We start from the raw sequence: 13,311 nt of genomic DNA, 5'->3' as shown, positions 1-13,311 counted from the left end.
ATCTTGTGTTCTTCTCAGTGCATCATGCTGGGAGGCATGTGATGTCTACTTGTCTCCTGCTGGTAATGTTAACTTTGATCACTTGGTTAAGGCCAGGTCTACTGGGTTCGTTCAGGACCTTAAACCAAAATTGAGGGCTCTCTCTGCTACCCAGAATCTTCAAAAGCGGGAACTCATGCTTTTGCAGGTGGATGAGCTGACTTTATGGAGATATGTTTTTGTTATCATAATTGTCTGTTTATTTGAATGCCTTTTTGGAAAAATAAATACAACCAATCTATCAAACCTGTGGCTCCTGGATCTTGAGTTTAGTGTGAGACTGGGAGAGATACGTGGCTAAAAAGAGAAAACAAAAACCAAAAAGCATGGTTATTTGGATTAGGCCAAATATAACTAGATTGTCATAGTTGGGTTTTGTGAATAAGAGGGATGCTATACCAGGTCCAGCCCTGTGACCTTTGACAAGTGACTTAAGCCCTTTGTGCCTCTCATTTCTTCATTTGAGAAATGGGGACGGGTAGAACTTACTATAGAGAATTGTAGTAAATACGAAAGGAGTTAATAGATGGTAAGCACGTATTCAGCATTCAATACACGGCATTAATATTACTATTTTATTACTAGCACAGCACAGATAGTGCATGGTTATGCTAAGTCACGTTGGTGACACACAAGAAATAGCTGAAGTTTGAGGGGGAGGGTGTAGCTCAGTGGGAGGAGGGTGTAGCTCAGTGATAGAGCGTGTGCTTAGCATGCTGGGGGTCCTGGGTTCAATCCCCAGTACCTCCATTAAAATAAATAAATAAATAAACCTAATTACTTCCCCCTCCCGCAAAAAAAAGAAAAAGAAAGAAAGAAAGGAAAGAAAAAAAGAAAGAAAGAAAGAAAGAAAGAAAGAAAGAAAGAAAGAAAGAAAGAAAGAAAGAAAGAAAAAGAAATAGCTGAAGTCTGAGAAATACCATGCTGTATCCTTCTAATACTCAGGAAGATAAAAACCAGTAGGAATACACCTCGCACCAGTCCAGAATGGCCATCATTAAAACGTCCGCAAGTGATAACTGCTGGAGAGGGTGTGGAGAGAAAGGAACCCTCCTACACAGTTGGTGGGGATGTAAATGGGTGCAGCCACTATGGAGGACAGTATGGGGTTTCCTTAAAAAACTAAAAATAGACTTACCATATGATCCAGTAATCCCACTCCTGGGCATATATCCAGAGAAAAATATAATTCAAAAGGACACATGCACCCCAGTGTTCACAGAAGCACCATTTACAATAGCCAACACATGGAAACAACCCAAATGTCCATCAACAGATGACTGGATAAAGAAGATGTGGTATATATTTACAATGGAATACTACTCAGCCATAAAAAAAGAATAAAATAATGCCACTTGCAGCAACATGGATGGACCTGGAGATTGTCATTCTAAGTGAAGTAAGCCAGAAAGAGAAAAAAAAAATGCCATATGATATCACTTAAATGTGGAATCTAAAAAAAAAAAAAAAGGACATAAATGAATTTATCTACAAAACAGAAACAGACTCACAGATATAGAGAACAAATTTATGGTTACCAGAGGGTAAAGGATGTAGGGAGGGGTAAATTGGGAATTTGAAATTGAAAACTGCACCTCCTAGGGAGTGATGGAAACGTTAGTTGTCTTAATTGCAGTAGTGGTTTCACTGGTATATACATCTATCAAAATTCATCAAACTGTAGATCTGAAATATGTGTAATCTACTGTGCAGGAACCATGCCACAATAAAGGTGTTAAAACAAATCGTAGGAATATGAATAAGAAAGGAAGTAGCCCAGGGCATATAAACAGTGGGTACCCCAGTCTTGAAGAAGATGCGGGTTTACCCTCTTAATTCCCTGGAGAGTGCCCTCCAGCAGAGAGAGGTATTGGCTTCATAAAAGCATGCCAGTGAAGCACCTTCACGGAGCCCTAGGCGTCGGCAAAGCTGTCTGCGTGGAGAAAACCTGGCTGAGACTCTATGGCTTTTATTCTTTGTTTCCCAGAGTAGAGCTTTCACCTCAGACGTGGGGCCCTATTCCGGCTCCACCCTTGCCAACTTGGCAAATTATGCCACTTCTGTTTACTTCAGTCTCTAGATTTTTAAACCGGAATTAATTATCGTACCCACCAGATTAGATCCAAAAAAGGTCTAAAAAGAACCTAGCCTTGAACCTAAGATATGTCAGTAAGTTTTTAATAAATCTAATTTGTTAGAGTTAGTGCAGTTTTCATGATATCATTATCATTAGGAGAAGGAAAATAAACTGTGTTGAAACATGAGAAACAAATATTCTTTCTCAATAGAATGGAAAGACATCCAGTGAGTTAGTTTCATAGCTTACCTATACGTACGTGTATTTGTGTGTGTGTGTGTGTGTGTACACATACATACACAATTCACATAGACACACTGCTTACATATACTAAAATACACTTTATATAATCTGGAAATGAATATTCTCCTTTTAGAGAGGTTAAACTTTTAACCTTTCTTTCTAAAAGGAGAATATTATATATGTTTAGTACACACAACATGTATGTGCATACATTTGTTACATATATACTTATATGCACAGATACATATATACATACACATATGTCCTCAGAGAAAGTTCTCTAGATGTAATTCGAGAAAAGAAAGAAAATCTATGCCCAAAGATTTTTCACTACAGTGTTATCTGTAAGCCTTCTCTTCTTTTGCTCCCTTCCCCTCCCCTCCCCTCCCCTCCCCTCCCTTCCCCTCCTCTCACCCTTCCCTCCTCTTCCCCTTTCCTTCCCTTCTTTTCTCTTCTCTTCTGGTTCATGAAACCCCTTAGGTCAGCTGATGAACCCCTTGCTCTAAACCACTGTATAGAAAAGACTCAAAACAGAGCATTAGACAAATCAGCTGATTTTTGCCTTGGAGTCTCATTTTCCTACGTATTAAATAAAGAGAGATTTTATCTGTTTTGAAGATCCCCCAAATTCTCTTGGCTGTGAGAATGTCACCTCCGTGTCCTGGAATGCTATCTCCCGAGGCAACTGGAAGTCATTTAGAAATGAATTTCAAGAACTAGTTGGAGACAGAGGATCTCCATTCTGCTCCTCACTCCAACACAAAATGGTCATATGACGTTGGTCCTTATTTTTCTCACCTGGAAAATGAACCAGGGTCCTGATATGTGGTAAAGAGACTGTCAGTGAAGGATGGAGCAGAGATTAATAGATTGAAAGGGGCTAAAGGAAGATGACTCGGATAAATACAAAGATGGTTTATTAGGATAAAGCTAAACTGTTAGAATAGAGAGACTCCAGGCTAAAGCACCTTAAACAAAATGGAATTTTGTTTCTCTCTAATGGAACAGTCCAGGGATGCAGGTGGTAGACAAGTCGAGCAGGTGATTTTCCTCTTGTGAAGCTTCCTTTTGTGGTTCAGATGAGCTGCCCCCTTCCTGTCCTTCTCCCGTCTAGTAAGGAGGAGATTAGAGACCAGGGGAGCCTCTGCCCAACCAGTCTGTTTGCCATTGGCTAGTCTGAGGTCACATGACCACACAGAGTACTCACGTGACCACCAGAGCTGCAGGGGAGGCTGGGAAATGCGAATGGAGAGTGGGGAGCATCAGCCTGTTTCAAACAGGGAGAGGAGGCAGCCGCTAAAGCTGGGAGTTTATGAGGCGTTTGTTCAGGTCTGTTTAAAGTGGCCAGGAGCCAGTCACTCAGACAGCACTTAGAGCTAATGCAGGGTCTTTGTTGTGCTAGGTGAAGTCAGCCAGAAAGACAAAGAAAAGTACCATAGGATATCACCTGTATGTGGAATCTAAAAAGAAAAATAAAAGGACACAAATAATGCAGGATCTTACCTGATGATGACAGATGGTATTTAAGCCTGTCACCTCCTCCTGGTGCTGTAGTGGAGGACCCTACTCAGAAACCTTAACATTCGGGTCCCATTTCTAGCATTTATGGCATTTGAACCCAAGTGCAGTGAATATCTTGTTGTTATTTTATTGATCTGAATCCTACCCTCCTTTCTCTGGTAGCCTTGGTTTTTCCTCTGATGATTATTCCTGCTTTATTTGCAGGACCTGTTCCACAAAGCCTTGAATCCAGGGTTGGGCATGTGGTTTATGCCTCGCTAATCAGAGCATTTCTTGAGGACGGTGATTGATTTAGGAGTGGGCATGTGGCATCAGACAAGCAGGGCAATGAGACCTAATCCAGATCATTTTGATGGAGCTGTGAAAGAGATGTTCTCATTCTGCCAAGGTTCCCCAAAAGATAAAATGCAAACTCTGAGTCACTAGTGGCTTTTTGTTACCACAGGGGAGGACCCAGCTGAGAATGAAGCAGAGCTGAGAGATGATGAGAGACTGCCGATGATATTATTGAAAGCCCCTGGATCCAGCCATGCCTGAAACTGTTCATTCTGGAATTAGTTCCATGAGCAATAAATCCCTGTTTTGGCTTTTGCCAGTATGAATTAAGAACTTGGGATGAAAATAATGCTAATAAATCACTTTCCAAGTCCCTTGCCTTTTCTCCTATATCGTGGCTCTCAGACTTGGCTTCCTAGAATATCTAGGAAGCTGTATAAAACAAAACACACCCAGATTTTCTAAAAAAAATTTAGTTCCACCAATATGAGAACAGCGGGGCTAACAATATATTTTTTAGAAAGCTTCCCAGGACTTTCTAATAGGTAGTTAAATTTGGAAACAACTAATTACTCTGTGCTGTCTACCAATGTGATGATTGCTGTGTGACTTTGGAAAATCACTGAACTCTCTGGGGTCACTTTATTTTATTTTTTACTTACTTTACAGAAAGAGGGAGGACCGGGTGATTTTGAACCGGCTTTCTTGCCCTAAAATTTGCCGTGACGACAGTCCCTGAAATTGTCATGGCCTCTTCCTCTCTGTTTCAAACTGGAGCTCATGTGCCCATTCCCCCTCCTCCCCCATAGTGAACAGATGCAGTCCAGAAATGCACCTTTGAGGCCTTGGCCCACTTTCCACAGCACACTCGCCTCTCTAGCAAGTGCTGACAGGTGTGAGCTGAGAAAGATACAAGCCCTGTTTGAAGCATGGTGATAAGAGAAGCTGGGAGACGGGCTGAGGAGAAGAAACAGAAATATTGATCTCAGGAGCTGACAGGTTTTACTGAAGGAGCCGATTGGTAGGAAAGGGTGAGCCCAGACTGAAAAGTTTACACTTTCCCTGTGCAAAACTCGACTGCAGCAGAATCTTGATTAAAACATTTTCTTGCCTTCACCCCATCCCAGAATTCTAGCCTCCGCATCCCATTTCTGATACCGGCAACCCTTGATGTTCCAGGGGCCCCCTGTGCCTTGACCATGCCGTGTTCTTTTCCGTCTCCACCCTTTGCTGGGACTCCCAGCCCTGACACTGAGTCCTGGGAACAACTGCCCCCTTGCAAGATCCAGGTCAAGCCAACTTTCCCTGGGAACCTTGTGGATTCTCCACGCAGCTCCTCCCTCTGCTGGGTTTCAAAGGCATGGTTGAGGTCTAGTTACTTCTCCACTCTGTATTCTCATGATGGGGTCACATGTTTCTCCCAACAAGAGAGGGCAGGCACGGGATGTTCAGGACAAAGTCAGTGCTCAGTAACTTCTTACTGAATGAATGAACAGAAGAACTGAATACAGGTCAAGTAAATAGGGGAGAATCTTTGTCATAGCCATGGGGTTGTAGACTGAAGATGTATTGGTGAAAATCTCTTTCAACGCTTTATGCGTGCATCGGCTTCTCAAAGTATAATCTAATTTTTCACATAGCTATCATCTTGAACATCTCTTAGAACAATGGTTCTCAGTCTTGGGTTCGCATGAGGATCATCTGAAGGCTGGTTAAAATGCAGATTCCTGCACCCCACCCCTCCCCATCTCCCCACACAAAGATTCTAATTCAGTAGGTCTGAAGGGGCACAAGATTCTGCATTTCTAATGAGATCCCTGGGGCGTGGATGCTGCTGGCCTGGGGATCACACTTTGAGAACCACTGGGCTGGATGATGTTATTCTACCCAGTTCGGGGTCTTTGAAAAAAAGTAGGATTGTTGTCCCTAGACCAGATTTCTCAATAGCACTGAGTCTTCTGAATTCCCTTGCTGGCTTTTCCATCATGTGGTTGCATTCTTCTTCGGTGACACCAGAATAGGTGTTCTTCCCATCATGCCTGATTCTTCCTCATGATGCTACAGTGCATTATGCATGAAAGCTGGGACCCTCAGGCTGCAGTAGACGGGGAGAACTTACTGTGGGGGAGGAGGCTAGGACTGTCAGTGCTAGGGTGTGGGGCAACTGATTAGTCCTGGAGACAAGATCAACAACTGGATAATTAAGAAAAGGGTGTGGGGAAGCGAGCTGAGAATTCAGAATTTCATTTGGATTATAGCAAGAGAGATTAAACCTTTTGGGTGTTCCTTGATTGACCCAGTGGTTCTTACCCAGGGCTGAGTATTAAAATCCCCCGGGGTCAGGGAGGGGACAGCTCAAGTGATAGAGCGCCTGTTTAGCACGAGTGAGGTCCTGGGTTCAATCCCCAATACCTCCTCAAAAATAACTTAATAAATAAATAAACCTCATTCTCTCCCCCCAGAATAAATAAAAAATAAATTGGAAAGTGTTGGCAGCTTTTCCAGGTTGAAATGACCACTCCCCACCCCCATCCCTTCCTCCCCAAGGGCACAGAACTCAAATCCAGCCACCCCTGCCAGAGCTGCCAGCACCAGTGGATTGAAGTGTCTCAGAGAGGTGGACTGGGAACAAGAAAAATTATGTAAAGTAACAAAATAGAATAAAGGTTCCTCCTGTCACCTGCTTTGGCCGGTGCCACAGCACTCGTGGAAATGCCCCAGCAAACGCCTGTGTTCCAGACCAAGAGCTGAGTAAGGGAAATCTCCACGCAGGCGGGGAAGACGTGGAATTTATGAGCTACTGGACACCATACTTTTCTACACGCACCTGGTGCTTGACTGGTTATCTGGCTTTTAAAAAGATACAGAGGATACAGAAAAAATAATTTTAATCGAGTTATCCATGAGACGTATTGATGGAGCATCTTCTTGGGTCTGCTACCGTGCTGGCAACTTTATGGCAGGAAAATAAAGATGTGAAAAGGACTGGTCTAATCACTACCGTCACTGAGACTGTAAGAGAAAGGACAAAGGCTGCCACATCCATTGCTCTAGGGCAATTAGTGCAAAGCAGAGGGTTAATAAATTAAACTGTCAGGTGTCTGAGCTGTTGTTAGAAGCCCAAAGTAGACCAAGTGTCAGGCAGGGAGGGGTTAATTGGAAAAGGTTTCTGCCACCACTGACAGTCAAATCTCTATTTTCATTTCCTCTAATGGTGTTAATTAGGCTTATTACAATCACAAAGAAATGAGACTTGTAGAGAGTGGGGCTTCACTGCAAGGGTGCAAGGGCAGCTTGGGTTTGGCTATTCTGTGATTGCAAATGAGAGCACCTTAACGCCACTGTCTCAATCAAACTCTAAACCCTACTGACTACTGGGAAACTGCTTTTATTTTTCTCCCCCCCCCCGTGGCTTTCCTACAAGATTCAAGAAATTCATAAGGTGTCTCAAAGAAACTAAATAATGTATTGCTTACTGTTGGGAAAAGCTGGAGAATCATCTCACTGTTTTGAAAACTGATAAACAAAGGGAATAATTAGGGATTTATCTTGACTCTCCTATAGTAACTGTGCATAGCACCTAATGAACAAAGAAGATAGAACAGAAATATTACCATTTTGCAACTTCTAATGAAATAACGGAGTCATTGATTAGCAATGGCTTCACAAAAATGGAGACAACCGAAAATGATGTGCCTTCTAATGGAAGTACACAACTTCCATGACATAGAGTGGCCAAGAAATTGAACTTGCGTCTGATCAAGCTTCGGGGTCCACACCACTTTATGAGAAATATGATGGAGCGAGCAACAGTTGGCATAATTCAAACTTTGGGAACAAATGACTCAGCTTTTTCTCTTGTCTATATTTATGTGTTTGCCAATGACGTGTCTATGGCTGTCTCTGTCATTTTTGTGTCTATACTTCTGTCAGACTTTGTGTCTATGCCTTTTTATCTATTACAGGGGAAATAAATAGAAGATAGACCTCTATATTAAAAGAGAGTTAAGAGACATGTCACTCAATCCTGATACATGGACTTCATTTAGACTCAGGTCAATCGAATAATAATAATTTTTAAGACTATCAAGGAAATGTAAATACTAATTGGGAATTTGGCGATATCAAATAATTCTTTCTTTTTTTAGATGTGACAACTGCATCAGGGTTATGTTGTTTTTTTAAGTAAGTTCTTATTTTTTATAAATCGATGTAAACTATTTGTATGATGCCTGGGATATATCTGTGCTTATATATATGCAGGGGAAGGTGGGGGAGGGTTTAAATGAAACCACATTGAGTTCATGATTGTTGAAGCAAAGTGATGGGTACATGGTTTCATTATGTCACCTTCTCTACTCTTGTATATATTTGGAATTTTTTCGATGAGGGGAAGGGAAGTCTATGATTATTGCTCCCTTTCCTGTTCCTTTTATTAACTCTTGTTATTTCTTTAAATCTCAGCTCCACTGTTAGTTTCTCAGAGTAGCTGCAAAGGACATTTATCTTTTTTTTTTTTTTTTTTTTTTTGGCATCTGGAAAAGCCAGATACTTTTGTTTCCAGAATTTCTTTGAGCCAGAAAAGAGACATCACATGACCAAACCAAACTACGTGTCCCAGATTTCAAATGGAAAGAACCAGGGGCTCTGTAGATTCAAGTCTATGATCAACCCAATGTCCTCTGATTACATTCCTTGTCTGTTTAATTTGGCTGGAGGTGGATTCCGTGGCTTGCCATCAAAAACTTTACTTGAACGAAAGCTTTCCCTTACTCCCAGGTTAGATTACACTACTGTTACAGATCGTAGTAAAACCATTTGTTTACCTTTCATAGAACTTGGACATTTGTTTACTTGGACGCTTATTGGATTAATATGTGTGTCCGTAATCATAAAGTGAGCTTCTTGATTGCAGGGATCGTGTGTGCTTTGCTTCATCTCTGTCAGTGAGTGAGAACAAGAGGAGGAGGTTGATACTGCATACTGCTTGTCAATAAAAAGTTACATCCACTAGGGCACGTGGAAGGCTGTGCTTCAATCCTGTTGTGGGGACGTGGACCACATGAGTCGTCATGTCCTATCAAGTGGCTTGGGAGCAGCAGGGTCAGGTGTCCCTTTCAGTCAAAGGCATTAATTGCCAGCACTAAACTTCCCATTCTCTCTCTCTCTTCCTGCTGTAGTGACCAAGATGACCCTGTGTTCAAATGATGCCCTACAGAAGGGCAGGGACTACGAGCCTAGGTGCCATGTCTATGCACTTAGTGCGCAGAGGGCACTGTGTGGAGTGTCTACGTGGAGCAAAAACCCTGAGCTTGGCTGCGTTAAACATGTAGGTTGAGTGAAAAACAAAGAAACCTTCTGTTCCACTAAGCCAATGAGATGTAGGTACTGTCAGCTAACCTACCCTCTCCTGACCAATACAAGTAGAAGAGAAAGAAAAAGCAACAACTTGGGTGGACCTGGAAGACAATGTGCTAAGTGAAGCCTGTAACATGAGTCACAGAAGGACACGCACTGCCCGAGTCCTCTTACATAAGACATCTGAACCAGTCTAACATATGGAAGTAGCCAATGGAGTGGTGGTTACCAGCGGATGGGGAAGGGAAGGCAGGGAGTTGTTCAAAGGATGTAAAGTTATGGTTATCCAAGATGAACAAGTTCCAGAGATCTGCTGTGCAGCCTAGCACTGATCATTAATTATAGGGTATTGCACACTTAAACATTTGTTGAAGGTAGATCTCATTTTAAGTGCTCTTAATACTAAAACCAAACAGACAAACAACCCAAGCAATCAAAAAAGCAATAAAGGGAATTTTGGAGGCGATACATATGTGTATTACCTTGACGGTGGTGATAGTAACACAACTGTATACCTACGTCCAAACTCTTCAATTATGTGCCGTTTTTAATATAGTGATTACACTTCAGTAAAGCTGGGGGGGAAAAGAAAGAAAAAGAAAAAGCGTAAAGAGAGGAAGTGGAAAGAGGTATTTGCGAATAAAGAAAGAAGAAATATAACAGCAGAGAATCCAGTCTGCAGCAGACATATTCTTGGGCTTGCCGACGGATATTTCATAGGTTGAATCTCAACTCTGCCACTTACTACGTGTGTGATATTGAGTCATTCATAACCTCTCTGAAACTCAGTTCTGTTACCTGAAAAATGGGAGAAAAAAATGATACCAAATTTCTGGGGTTATTGCATAGATTAAACTCCATGAGCTAATTCATGTGTAAGCACCTAATGTGACATGATGTGGGGGCTCCAGGAATGTTGACTGATGGTGTGAGAGAAATCATCGGTGGAACCAGGGAGGGGCAGAGGTGGAGGAAGCCGTACCTTTAGAGGAGGTCCGATTGCTAAGCAGGTCCACGCACGAGTCTCCCAAGCCTGCCATTGTGCACTGTAATTTAGTAAATCATTTTGAGCAGTGGGGTGTTTGCTTATTCAATCAAGAAGTGGATTTATGCCTAATTCCAGCGGCTCCTCTGCAAAGTGCTGTAAGCTTAGGAGGCTCCCTAGCTCGGGAGCCAGATTGCTGCCTGGTGATTTATGTGATCTGGGAGGCTGGCCCCACAGCAGGAGCGCAGGGCATAAATCTGAGGCTTGCAGGGAGCCCTGATTCAGCCTGGCACACCTTGGCACAGCACCAGCCCTGAGCCCCTTCTCACCTTACAGTCGGTGTTACAAAGGGTGAGATCAATGTCTAGGCTCAGAGGACGCCGGGTCTCATTTAGTCAATCATTTACTCAATCAGTAAATATTAAGAACCTTCTCTGTGCCAAATCCTAGGCTTGGTAGTTGGGGATATAAGTGGAGAACTTGAAAGACACAGTCCTGACTCTGTTGATAGTCACACTCCACTGGGAGAAATAAACAAGGCAGCCAATAATCCTATCATGGTGTGGGAAGCACAAGGTGCTGTAGGAGTGCAATAGTGTGATTTACAAGAAACAGACATATTTGGTCAGGCAGATGACCAGACTATATTTCTCATATGTATTTAGTTACATCCATAGTTCCTGGCTCATGGGTCCCCAAACCCTTGGAATTTCCTAAGGGATAAGAATGATGGGAGCATCTTCTATTGTAACATTTGGTCTCTTGTCCTCAGTTCCTGAAAACACTTTAGAGCCATAAAGGTGAAATGGGTGTTTTGTTATTCATAACCAGCTCCTTGCCACCGCAACTGGGTTTATGTTGTGAAGGTGACTTTCGGAAAGCACCTGAGGTTGGGGGCTGGTTGCCAAGGGGACCAACTGTGACTACAGGGTTGGAACTTTAAGTCCCACCCCCTATTTCCAGGGAGGGGTGAGGGGCTAGATGTTGAACCAATCACCAATGGCCAATGAGTTAATCCACAATGCCTATGTACCAAAGCCTCCATAAATATCCCAAAGAAGGGGGTTGAGAGAACTTCCAGGCTGGGGAAACAGAACGCTTCCATGTGCTACTGTGTTGAGTCCCAAGATGCAAGAGGACATCCTTTATTCAGGACCTTGCTCTGGGTATCCTAATCTGGCCGTTGTTTTATATCGTTTAATATCCTTCATAATAAATCAATAATCTAGCAAGTGGATGGGTTTCCTGAGTTCTGTGAGCCATTCTAGTGAATTAATGGAACCTAAGGAGAGGGAGTCAATTACAGGTGACAACCTGGACTTGTGATTAGCATCCTGAGCTGCAGAGGGTCGTTGTGTGGTTGTGTGCCTGATACACAAGGAGTCCAAACAAACTGAAACTTCGGAGTTTGGAGCAGAGACAGGTTTATTGCAGGGCCGAGCAAGGAGGATGAGTGGCTTGTGCTCAGAAACCCCTGAACTCCCTGATGGCTTTTGAGAAAGAGTTTTTAAAGGCAAAATTTAGACTGAGGGCTGCAGGGGGTGTGGCTTTCTTCTGATTGGTTGGTGGTGAGGTAAAGGCGTGGTCACAGGAATCTCATGCTCAGCCCCAAGTTACCATCCTCCACTTGGGTGGGGGCCTTGGTTCCTGCAGAGGAACACCTCAAAGATACATTGTTTTATATATTCCTTGAGGAGGACCTAGAACCCTGTTTTATGGCTGCTGAACTATTGTTTCTTGACTGCTCCTCCTTTGTTTCTGCGTTCCTTCACTTCCCTGACTAGCAATGGTTTGAATCTGCCCTCCGGTACTCAGGGAAGGTCTAGGAGGCTGAAGCCTTTTTCCTGCAAACAAGAAATGGGGGACACAGAGGGCTTTTGTACCCAGGAGGTACCCAAGGATCCTGCTTGGTTTCAGTTAGAACCTCCAATCTGTAGCAGGTTGGTCAGAATCACGGGTGACAATCTGGGCTTGCAGCTGGCACCTGAAGTTGAGGGTGGTCCTGTGGAACTGAACTGTTAAATCTGTGGAATCTGATTCTCTCTCTGGGTAAATAGAGTCAGAACTGAGTTTGAATTGAGTTGAATTCTTGGACACCCTGCTGGTGTCCGAGAATTGCTTGCTGGTGTGGGGAAGCCTTCACACACGTGCTGGAATTGAGTCTGGGAACCTAATTCAGGGGGCAAAGAGGGTAGCATCTAAGCTAGTCTTGAGCATAAGTGTTGGCTTTCCCGAGGAGGGGCTCTTTAAACTGAGACATGAATGAAACTTCTAGGAAGCAGGATTAGCTTCAAAGAAATGGGAGAGAGAAGACAGAAAACTCTGAGGTGGTTAGTCACTGGGCATGGTGGAGGGCAGAACAGTTTAGAGAGGGTGAGTGGGGAGAGAAGATGCTGGAGAGGTGGGCAGGGGTCTGATTGTGGAGACCGTTTCCAGCCAGGATAAAGAGTTCGGACTTCATCCAAGGGCAGAGGGATACAGAGTGCAGCATGATCAGATTTTCTCTTCACAAAGTTCCCACGGGGCTTTTCTATGCAGAATTGACTGGAGGAGGCTGGCAGACCAGGTCACATGCGGAGAACTCCACATGAGAGACGACGGTGAGCTGGATTAGCAAGCGACAGGGAGTTTACAGGTCGGACATAAAGCAGATCCTCACTAACACTGAGCCAGGCGCTGTCCAAAGCGCAGCTTAACTGATTTCACTTTCACCAGTATGTGCTGTAGGTGCAACGAGCCTGTCCTCTTTACCGATGAGAAAAGTGAGGCACAGAGAGGTTAAGAAACTGGCATAAGGTCACACAGCTCGTAA

This window comes from Camelus ferus, chromosome 18 (assembly GCF_009834535.1).
Source record: "Camelus ferus isolate YT-003-E chromosome 18, BCGSAC_Cfer_1.0, whole genome shotgun sequence".
In the NCBI taxonomy this organism is placed as follows: Eukaryota; Metazoa; Chordata; class Mammalia; order Artiodactyla; family Camelidae; genus Camelus; species Camelus ferus.
The sequence above is the reverse complement of the archived record's forward strand: the minus strand, read 5'-3'. Positions refer to the sequence as shown.